The 12,500-nt window shown below is 42.2% G+C and overlaps 1 protein-coding gene across 1 annotated transcript in view; it reads right to left on the bottom strand.

Annotated features, from left to right (window-relative positions):
- LOC123507796 overlaps positions 1-10,688 on the bottom strand; it is a 37,842-nt gene extending 27,154 nt beyond the window's left edge. The window contains 1 exon segment of the mRNA XM_045261001.1: positions 10,577-10,688. The gene's annotated coding sequence lies outside the window, so the exon portion shown is untranslated.
- Positions 10,689-12,500: the final 1,812 nt, after the last annotated feature.

Consider the following 12,500-nt stretch of genomic DNA (forward strand, 5'->3'; position numbering starts at 1 on the left):
CCCTCATCTCCATCACTAAACACACACACACACACACACACACACACACACACACACACACACACACACACACACACCTGCAACACCCCTTCACTAACACACCTGACCCTGTGTTTTATTTACCTTTCTTCACCAGGTGTGTGGGAGAAGGTTCGTTAAGTCCTTCCCTCCCTTCCCTCCTCCTCTCCTTCCCTCCCTCCTCCGCTGCATTTCGTGAGGGGAGAAACAAGAGGGATGAATGGGGGGAGAAGGTTTTAAGGAGGGGCAGTGCGGTATGTAGGTAAAAAGGGAGTGTAAGTGTACTGAGAGAAGGAGGAGGAGGAGGAGGAGGAGGAGGAGGAGGAGGAGGAGGAGGAGGAGGAGGACGAGGACGAGGACGAGGACGAGGAGGAGAGGAAGAGGAGGAGGAATCAAAACAAGTAGTAGTAATAGTAGTAGTAGTAGTAATACATCATTATCATTGTCAACAACAACAACAACAACAACAACAACAACAATATAGACGACGAATAGACATTTTTCTTGAGAGAGAGAGAGAGAGAGAGAGAGAGAGAGAGAGAGAGAGAGAGGTTATCACACACTGCCTTTACAACTTCCTCCTTTCTTCTTGCGTCAGACAGAAAGAAAGGGACGCAAGGCAACTGACGAAGAGGAGGAGGAGGAGGAAAAAATACACACAGGAGAGGTCAAGTCTTGGCTGCGAGCGAAAAGATTTGAACGGAAGTGATTTGGTGAAGTGAGCGAACGATGTTTTATGAAACCTGTTTTTGTGAATGGAGCTGCGACACAGACGGTCAGGCAGGCAGGTAGAGAGGCACACAAGGAGGGAGTCTCTGCTACTACTACCACTGCTACTGCTACTACTATAACAACCACTAATACTAATACTAATAATAATAATAATAATACAACTACTACTACTACTACTACTACTACTACTACTTCTATTACTACAACACAGCTATAACAAGAACAACTACCACCACCACTACTACTACTACTACTACTACAACTACTACTACTACTACTACGACCACTACTTACTACTACAACAAAAACAACAAGAAATACTACTACTACTACTACTACTACTACTACTATTACTAACGAATTGACTATTAGTATTCGATAACCACCTTTAGGGAACAGGAAATTAGATCAGAGTGTTTTCATTCCTTACGTTAATCTGTACTCTCTCTCTCTCTCTCTCTCTCTCTCTCTCTCTCTCTCTCTCTCTCTCTCACCTACACACGGTAACCTACATGTTCTGTTCTGGGCTTTCTCCACGCTAAGTATGGCGGGCTTGTTGGTCACTGCTAGAGAGAGAGAGAGAGAGAGAGAGAGAGAGGGGATGTCAGTAATAGAAATAAGCAGAACCACGAAACTAACAACACCACCACCACCACCACCAACCAACAACAACAACAACAATAACAACAACGCAACACCATTACTTGGACCATATTTCCTGCCACCACCACCACCACCACCACCATTGCTACAAACATTATTCACCCTCATAACTTCGACTTTTTTTCCGCCTCTTTTTATACTTTCCTCCTCCTCCTCCTCCTCCTCCTCCTCTTCCTCCTCCTCCTCCTCCTGCTACTACTACTACTACTACTACTATTGCTACTACTACTACTACTACTACTACTACTACTACTACTACTACTACTATTACTACTACTACTACATTTTTCGTTGCTTGAATCCTTCTAATACACGTTTTGCAAAGATAAACCTCTCTGATGCATTACTATCAAGTCACCACGTCTCTCAACATTCACTTAAAATCCACCCTTTCTATCACACCTCGAAACAAATGAATACGGCAAATTAATATAGAAAAAAAAAAGTTATAACCGTTCTCTTGTTCCTGCTTAAAAATTTCCCTCGTCCTTCACAAAACAGTTCCCTTAATCAGCTTTCACATCACCACTCCTCTATTTCTGACGCGGACGTGCTCATCATTACGGCAGAATGGAGGGCGGCAGCTGCAGGTTTCTCCCACACACACACACACACACACACAGTCATAAGCCACGCTGCTCTGCCTCCGCGCGCACCAGCCTCGTGAAAGCACAGGAAAGCCAAGAAAAGATGAAGAGCAATGTATTTTCCGGGTGAGTCATTCGTTTGTTTTTGTTTTCTTGAGCAAGAGAGGAGAATAGTTTGTGAATATTAAGTTTTGAGTGGCTAGTTCTTATTTATTTTTTGTTTTATCTTCTATTTTGTTTCCTTAATTACGTTTTTTTTTTGTGCAACTGAACCAAAAAAAAAATATCCTGCTTTTTCTAAACATTTCCATCATGACTGCAACATTTGCCCTTCTGTCTCTCCTTTCATTTAATTTCTCTTAGCTCCTTCAGCATCATGACGCGTTTCCATATTCCTTCTGGTTACTATTTGCTGATTTTGCACAGCTTCAGAAACTTACGTGGGGTTTAAAATAGTGAAAACTCTGGCTATTAATCTTCTGACCTTCATAGACCCTTGCTGGTGTCAATAAAACCGTCTGATTGCACCCAAAACACATGATAAAAAAAAAAGCGTCCTAGTACTGAAGGGATTAAGAGCTACAAATACCAGTCGAGTCTAGAAATACCAGTTTTGTCTTGCTTTCTAGAATCTGACTAACATGCAACCCTCACTAAACTTTTCATTCTTTATTCTGCATTCTAATTTCTGGTCCCATTCCACTCTGAACTATTTATATTCAAGCACTACCTCAACATTTCGTATCCACGCTCACGTAAGCATCTTCACTACTCTAATGCTTATATTCTCAACCATTTCTGTACTTCATCTCCATTATTTCAAAAGGCTTTATCAATACGTACACGATTTTTTTTATTTATTTTTTTTTACGTTTCTAGAGAAACACTCTTGATAACCCCGCTAATCATCAATATATAATGTTGCCTCGAAAAGCAGTCGTGGTGAGAGAGCAAAGCGTTTCTGAATATGGACCTAAACTAACTTCGTCTCGCTCTCTCGGGTTTGGCTCACTCAACGCACACCTGAAATTTCAACCACGTTTCTCTTTCCACCGGTCTCTCTCACATCTGCTGGGGAAAGACAAGCCATCCGCGGGGCCTATCTCAGACTTTCTATATTGTGTTGCTGGCGTGATGCTCTCAGGCTGTTTGTAGAGGTGACCCGGCGTGGTGCATGGCGTGGTGAGTGGCGCGGTTAGTGTGACCATAAATTGAAATACTGTTGCCTATATATCTACTGTTACACGAGTTTCTAAGTGTTTTATTTCCACGATTTTACATTTCTAGCATGAGAAGCACTATAGTACGCCGCTTATCATCATCATGGCCTTTAAAAAGAGTCGTGGTGAGAGAGCACAACGCTTCAGAATGTGTAGCCATATTCTAAAACACATTTGCCTATACTAAAGTTACACGAGCTTCAAAGGATTTCATTTCCACGACTTTACATTTTTAGCATGAGAAACACTAGAACGCAGCATATCATCATTGTGGCCTTTGAAAAGAGTCGTGGTGAGAGAATAAAGCGTTTCAAAATACGTTCCTCAGTTTGGCAACCCGGCGAGGAAGGGAAAGGCTGACACAGGATTGAGGAAAACACGTTCGCCCGGGTAACTTGTGCTCGCTGCCGGCCATTGTTCTCTGTATCACGGTGGTAATGACTGCGGGATAACTGGGAAGACTAGAAACAGGCAATTGATGGGTGAAATAGCGTGGCAAGTCAATTGGACAGAATGGCTGGTGTCATGAGCAAAATAAGAACAAAGGAGGAGGTGTGTTCTTTTTCTTTCTTTTTTTTCCACGGAGATAGAGAGAAATATATTGAGGGGGGATATTTATACGCCTTTGTTTGGGTGAGAACTGAGAAGGAAGAGAAAGTCCGCCCACTCGGTGTCTGAATGAGGGACGCGGGGAAGGCGGTGCCAAGCGCGGCCCAACGTGTCTTACTGCGCACTCCTACACCGCTCTCTCTCCAGTCTCCGCCAACACTGACACGCAAAGAAAGGCGCTTATGAGTTGGAGAAAAGAAAAATAATAAGATAAAACTGGAATAAGAACGAAACCTAGACACGTATTAGAGCTACTGCAATAAAACAGTTAGCCTACAAGTGGCGGTCCTTTCAAAACACTTATATTATTATCCCTGTTCATCAATCTCTCGTGCTTTCTTCTTCTTATAAGGTTCTCACTGACGCCACAATTAAGTACAAGCTCTCCACTCCCTGCACTAACAACTATTACTACCTTCATTCCAGTCATTCATCGCGACATCTCTTCTCGATCATGGAAGAAAGAAACCAGGGAAAAAATAGCGATTGGTCAACGACGGAAATTAATCATGTTATGTAAGAAAAATAAACTGAAATAAACAAATGAATATACAAAACAAAGCATAAATCTCAACATCTACAGTTTTTCCTCATTAATCCGACCCTGCATCACGCCAACAAAGGAAACAATGACATTCCACAGAGATAAGACATCAACCCGCGTCACTCCATAGCGGGCAGAATCTTTACTACAAAACTGCTCTCTCCCATCACGACCACTTTCAAACGCTACAGAAACGGCCAGTCAAGTCTTTTCCTGCGAACAATAAAGAAATTTTGTGAATCCGTCACTAGAACCGTAAACACACCCTTGAAAACCAGTTATACGAACAAAGAAATCTTGTTAATACGCCACTGGAATCGTAAATACGCCCTAGAAAACTAATACAACTTCAACTAGAGCCTCTTAAATATGTCTGGCTCAGTGTTTCAGAATACGAACAATAGATATCTTGTTAATCCCTCACAAACACACCCTTGAGAACTAATACAACTTCAACTAGAGCCTTTAAAATTAATCTTTGTCGCAGAGGTGTTTTAGAATACAATCTTGACACTCACTACTCCTCACGGCAAGTTTATCTACCCCATCCCAACCATTGTTTTGGCGCTGGCGTGATGGAGCGATATAGCGGCCCACCCTGCGACACCCCGCCTCTTCCCAGTTCCCGCGCATCCCATCTCATTCTTTGGTCTCAGCCTGTGTACACTGCCAAAGATCGCGAGGTCACCAGTCTATAGTTCCTTATCACGTTGCGGTAATGGTGAAGTAACCGCTAGGTAATACAAGATAAGCACCGTAGGATTAAAAAAAAAAAAAAAAAAAAGGATGCACAGATTATGAGTGAATACCATAGAAGAATTAAAGTACAGAAATAAATCAAGGAAGTGTGTTACAGTGTGCGGGGACAGAATGTGGTGATTTAGAACGACTTACACTGTGGCGCCAAAAATTGCAAGGACAGAAGAAAAGGCGAAACACTGCAACAACTAAACATAAAAGGACATTACTGGGATATACATGTTTGAAAATAGATGAATTAGATAATAAAAGGAAGGAAATTGATAGTAATGAGATAATAATAGTAAAGATGAGAGAAAGGGAAACAGAACAGGTGAGAAGGCTCGCGCGTCAGGGAGTGCCGTTCGAAAGACAACCAAAGGCCAACGAAAAGGTCTAAAAAGATAAAAAAAATGTGAACAAGAAATTCTCCCTGGGGAAATAACCAACCCGGGGTTTTGATTCCCGAGGGTATTTCAAGCTTAGGTTAATTATCTCAGGGGATACTACAGCCGGGAAGGGAAAATTTCTTGCCACACCAGGCTCGTTATCAAGATCAAGAACAACAAGACCAAGAACAACAACAACAACAACAAATACCACCACCACAACAACAACAACAATGACTAACAACCACCACCACAACAACAGAACCCAGAGAGAGAGAGAGAGAGAGAGAGAGAGAGAAAGCACTCACCACGCATCTTTCCCTCCAGCCCCTATCCAATGGTCACCTGTCGTGCTGCTCATTAGTGAAAAGCTGCACGCCTGAGCCAGCCAGAGAGAGAGAGAGAGAGAGAGAGAGAGAGAGAGAGAGATAGATCATGTGACATAGAAACAGGCCACAACGGACCTTGCGACACTCTCGAGGCAATCTGACCTGGGACTACTGAGGTGATAGTAGAAGAGGACAGGAAAGCAGAAGGTTCTCAGATATCACATGGCTTATCGGTGTAATGAGTGGATCTGCTTATCTATTGAACTACGTGTGGAGGAACAGGATAGATACGGAGAGAGAGAGAGAGAGAGAGAGAGAGAGAGAGAGAGAGAAATTATTAGTATTAAGACTATTTGTATACGTATTTTTCAATGTTTTTTTTTTATTACTAATATTAAGAAGTACTCATCACAGTCCCTTTAACCGGTGAAAGACTCCCTGTACTTGCAAATGGTGTGTATCAATACAAAAAAAGGGAAGAGAGGAGAAAAAAAGAGAAGAGAAGAGAAGAAAAAGAGAAGAAAAGAGAAAAGAATAGAAGAAAAGGAAGAGCCGTGGTGTGCTGCCTCTGAGTCACACTAAGGAGAACAAATGACCGTGACCTATTTAGGGAAAGCGATCATCTGACACGTGTTTCGCCAGGCGGCCCGGCGTGGGAGTCAGGTCAAGTCAGGTCACAGGCTCATGGGAGTGTTGATGACCTCTGCTCCTCATCGCTGCCTTGTGATGACTGGAGGGGAGAAATGACTCAGGGAAAAAGAAAAAAAAAGATCTAAAGAAAGTGAGAACAAAGAAAGTTACTGAGAAAAGTAATAGAGACAAAAGAAAGGAGAGGATTATATTTGAAAACGAAGGAATAGGGAAAAAAATATAAAGGGTAATAAGAAAACGAAAATAAAAGGAAAATATTATGATACTACAAAAAAAAAGAAGAGGAAAAAGAAACGAATAGAGGGAAAAATACAAAGGGTAATAAGAACGTGGGAACCAAAAAGCAACGATATTACTACAAAAAACGAAAGAAAAAAGGAAAAAGAAAATTAAAACAATAAAAGTTACTGGGAAATAAAACAAAGACAGGGATACTATTTAAAAACGAAGAGAGGAAAAATATGAAGGGTAATAAGAAAGTGGGAACCAAAAGCAAAGATAATACAAGAACGAAGAAGGGATAAAGGAAAATGAAAGAGAAAACGAGAATTTTTTTTTAGAAACACCATATTTGTGTTTGACTTTACTCGTGGTGGTGGGGTCTGTTCTTGTTAGCATTCTACTCCACACACACACACACACACACACACACACACACACACACACACAGTCGCTGCCATACCAATGGGACCTCGGGGAAGTACTCTCTCTCTCTCTCTCTCTCTCTCTCTCTCTCTCTCTAGAATATCAAGGGATTTCCCAGAGTCTCTCACCTCACCTACGTCACTGGCCACCTGATCTCCCAAAGGACAACACTAGAGGATGACTCACAAGGCGGAGGCGGAGGTAGTGATATAGTAGTAGTAGTAGTAGTAGTAGTAGTAGTAGTAGTAGTAGTAGTAGTAGTGACAAGGCTAACACAACACTTCCAAACATGATCCACAACAACGTATGTGTCTATAGTTTATGTCTAAGGTTTAAGGTAGCGAAGGGCAGAGCAGGGCAGGGCAGAGGGTGTGGAGGTGAGGGAGGGCAAGGAAACAAGGCAAGACAAGAGGGAAGGAAAAGAGCGAGAGGAAGAGTTCAGTTCATCATGGGATTATTAGAGAAATTATCGAACAATGGTTAAGAATAGAAGATGAGGCAATGACGGGTGGTTGTGTCAGAGAGAGAGAGAGAGAGAGAGAGAGAGAGAGAGAGAGAGAGAGAGAGAGAGAGATACTAATATTATCTCTCTTTCTTATCTGCCTCGTTGTGTTTGTGTGTAAATCTCATGTTTGGGTGTGTTTGTCGAGTTTATCCATCTGTCTGTCTGTCTGTCTATCTCTGTATGTCTTTATTTTTGTCCATCTGTCTGTCTACGTAAGTTACATGACACACACACACACTCACTCACTCACTCACACACACACACACACACACACTCACTCTCTCTCTCTCTCTCTCTCTCTCTCTCTCTCTCTCTCTCTCTCTCTCACACACACACACACACACACACACACACACACAAAGGAAAAAAAAAGATAATATGTGTTACACCACCAAACACGTCAAAATTTTCCTCCTCGTTGATATCAAACATGAGTCTCAACAAGAAGCACAACACAAGGAAACGAAAGTAAAGAACAAGACAATGCCAGACGCCTGTTAGTGAAGGGAAGTGATGCAGCAACTCATACAAAATTAGAAACATCCTTCGCTGCCCTTCCTTGTCCTTCTAATGAGGCTTGAATCATTAGCAACGCAACACACACACACACACACACACACACACACACTACTTGCATCACGCCAAAGACATAGACATGAAAGAGAAGTTGGTCACTGATGACTTTTTTGTTCATTTTCTCTTTATTTTTTTTGCTTAAGAAGAAGAAGAAGAAGAAGAAGAAAGGAAGAAAAGGAAGAAGAAGAAGAAGAAGAAGAAGAACACACACACACACCCACCAACACCCACAAACATGTAAACAGTGAGTCATGAGTACTAAGGAAAGGCTGGGGGTGTGTGGGGCTGTGTCGGGATGCGGTGTGTATTTTCAGAATGAGTAATACCGTAAGATCGACTCCCAGGAATGTAAACTAGAGGAGACGCAAGGTAGTAATCTGAGAGGCATCTTCCTTTGCTTAGAATGTCCGACTTGGGGAGAAAGAAGGGAGGAGGACGTTGGAAAGGAGGGATGTTTCTAGTAATTTTCCCGCTGACTTAAGGTAAAATGATGTAATCCCAAGCATATTCCAGGTCTTTTTTTCTACCTGAATTGATGTTACTGGGGTATTTCATGATTCTGATGCCATTTCAATACATTCTAATAATTTAAGGAGGCTTTTTTCTTCGAAGCCTTAAAGTTATGGTGATAATTCTAAAGGAAGACGAAAGTTTACGCAGCTTGTCGTTTATAGAGTACAAGTTTTTGGTTAATTATGTAAGCTAGTGAACGTGGGATAATGGAAGGAGGAGGAGGAGGGATGAGTATGGTGTGGGAGGTGAGGACAGGAGAAAGAGGAAAGACGAGTATAATGTGTGAGGTGATAACAAGAGGAGGAGGAGGAGAAGAAATGGGTGTGGTGTGAGAGGTAATGAGGAGAAGAAGAAGGAGGAGGAGGAGGAAGAGGGATTGGAAAACTATTCTAAAACGTTCTGGAAAATCATTATAAAACCTTCGTGGCAAAATAACTAAGGTCACCATCATCAGCAACGCACCTAAATGAAAGTAAAAAGACTCGTATTGGGAAACTATTATAAAAGGTTTGTAAAAATAATGAATAACAATAATAATAAAGTATAAAAAAAAAAAAAAAACACCATCAGTCTCAAAGTGTCTGTATTAACCCCTTCATTCTGCTTACTATTCTGCTTACTATTTGGCGATTCTATACAGTTTCAGAAACTTACGTGGGAATTAAAACAGTGAAGACTTTGTGCATTAATCTTCTGACCTCCATCGACCCTTCCTAATGTGAGTAAAATCGTCCAATCACACCCAAAACCTCGTAGTAAAAATGCGTCCTAGTAATGAAGAAATTTAAAAGTTGTCCCGAGTATGAGGTTGGGGGGAATGCAGCTTCAGTATCGAGTGACAGACGCACTACTAATATATTGAGGACTACAGATACATCCTTGAAAATAACATATAACTTGAGGTTTTGAAAGTAATTTAGGTGATACTAGAAGCGATTCAGAATATATTCCTAATGTTGTCCTTCAGTACCAGAACGTATTTCTATATTCATTCTGCTTACTATTTGGCGATTTTATACAGCTTCAGAAACTCATGGAGGGTATTAAAATAGTAAAGACTGTGCCCATTAATCTTTTGACCTCCATACATCCTTCTTGACGTCAATAAAATGGTATAATCACACATAAATCTCAAAGTAAAAATGCGTCCCAGTACTGAAGGGGAAGTGTTCGTGTTGGAATATCAAGTTTACACGAACCTCACCGCCTGTTTCGACGCGTTAGTGCATGAGAGTTGCCACGACAATGGGCTTCAGGGGGAGAGGAAGCAGAATTTAGCCCTAAGTACACGTAAAGAAGTAATACACATGAATGGAAAAGTAAAATAAAGACAAAGAGTAGCGCCATTAAAGACACAGGTTGCTGCTGTCACCACCACGAATTTTAGATAACATTGCCAGAAAATAAAGAATAAATGAAAGGAAGTAGAAATTAGCCTTATGTATAGGTAAACAATACAATCTATAAACTAACAAAGAAAAAAAATTAGCACCAGTTTCAGTACGACCACTTATCACGACTACAAGATTTGAATGGAGAAGACAAAACACACCGAGAAAAGGTGGAGAGGAAGGAGAATGGAGTGAATGAGTGTCTGACTGAGTGGTTTGGTGGATGGCTGGGTGACTGACTGACTGATTGGGTTACTGGTTGATTGCGTGACTGGATGCGAGAGTGAGTGGGAAGCGACTGACACACGCAAGCAACACAAACGATTGACAAAATAATATATAGAACCTTAGTACCAAATTTTAACACGACCACAAGGAAAGCCTATAGACAGAAAGACAGAACACTAACCTTTGCTTCCCCACACACACAAAAACACACACAGGAGGTAAAGAGGCTCACACTTACCACATAAGAAGCACAGGCGATCCAAGTAAGTCACCAGAAGCACATTAGAGTCACTAGTAAGGCGTTCAAGTCACCACAGCGCGGCACACACACACTCACACATCCGCCTCGCTCTGACACACGAGTGAAAGTAGAGTCGGAGAGTGTGGTGTGCGTGCGGTAGTCGGCTCACCCCCCCTCTCCTCCCTCACTACTCCTCTCCCTCTCTCCCTTCTTTCTTCCTGCCTCCTACTCCCTCCTCTCACCCTCCTTTCCTCTTTCTCCTCCCACTTTAGTGCCTCCTCCTCCTCCTCCTCCTCCTTCCTTTCTTTCTCCTTCTTTCATTTCTTGTTTCTCATTTCTTCTCTCTCGTTGTTTCGTGTGTGCGTTTCAGTGTAGAGGAATTAATAGATGAAGAAGAAAAGAAGGTGAAATATTAATCAGGACTAAATAAATATGCCAATAAAGAAAAAATGTTTGTTAGTCCTCCTCTCCCTCCTCCTCCTCCTCCTCCTCCTCCTCCTTGCCTTGCTCATAGTGGTGACAGTGGTGTGGGTAGAGAAGGAAAAGGAAGAGGAAGCGGCAACACACACACACACACACACACACACACACACACACACACACACACACACACAAATCATGCAATCATTTACTGAACAAACATAGCATTTAAACATTTCATTTCCTTATGTATGTATTTTCATGTACGTGTATGTATGTATGTATGTATGTAGGTCTGAGGCAGCAGCGGGAAGTCCAGACAGGAGGTATAGGCTGTGAATAGGCCTATGGTGTGTCTCCCTGGGTATCTAAGCCCCCAGGGTAGAGGCAGAGCGTAAATCCCGCCTTAGACATCCCCTTCCCCGCCCTCCTCCCCTCCTAACCCTCACTTCGGAGAATACAAGGGGAAACATGGCGGGAGGCGGGTGGTGCTGGGAGTGTGTGGGTGTTGGTTGGTGACTGACTGACTGGATGGGTGACTGGTGGGTGAATAATTGCATGGGTCGATTGCTAAGTGGGTGGGTGTGACTGTGGGTGGATGAATGTGTGTGTGTGTGTGTGTGTGTGTGTGTATGGTTGATTGTATTCGTGATAGGCTGACTGAGTGGTTAAGTGGATGACTGGGTAACTGACTGGCTGACTGACTGGGTTACTGGTTGGTTGCGTGACTGGATGTGTGAGTGAGTGGGGGAGTGACTGAGTGCCTGGCTGACTGATTAAATTGGCTGGCTGACTAATTGAGTGAATGACTGAATGATTGGCCGTATGACTAACTAACTGACTGGTTGACTGACTGGCTGGCTGAACAAAAGCACAAACATAAAACATGCCTACCTGATCGAATTACAAACTGACTGAATAAAGTGAGTAAGTGAGTGAAGAAAGAAAGAATATTTAACCAATTGACTGACTGACTGACTGACTGACTGAATGAATGAATGACGAAATGAGTGAATGAATGAACGTCGCAATACCAAAGTAACTGATCCACTTAACAAATTGAATGAGCTTTTTACCCACCAACGTGACAAAGGAACTGAGAAACTACTGGACTCACTGACTCACGAAACGAACGAGTGAGTGAGTGAATATATGAATGAATAATTACCATCTATCTATCGTATTAATTTGTTCACCTCTTTATCTAACACCACAACTAAATGTCTATCTGTATTCTGAAACGCTTAGCTCTCTTGCCATCACTGCTTTCCAAAGGTTCCAGTTGAAGATACTCGTGTGTTTAAGAGTACTTTTATGGTTCTGGTGATAGATTGGCATGAATTCTAGTTTATTAAGAGGAGAAACTGTCTTGAGAACCCGGTTATATAGTTGTTTCTGTGGCCTTGGAAAACTGTCGTAGTGAGAGGGGAAGGACGTCTCTCTCTCTCTCTCTCTCTCTCTCTCTCTCTCTCACGGGTCACACAGAATGAGTAGGCCGAGT

This window comes from Portunus trituberculatus, chromosome 23 (assembly GCF_017591435.1).
Source record: "Portunus trituberculatus isolate SZX2019 chromosome 23, ASM1759143v1, whole genome shotgun sequence".
NCBI lineage: Eukaryota > Metazoa > Arthropoda > Malacostraca > Decapoda > Portunidae > Portunus > Portunus trituberculatus.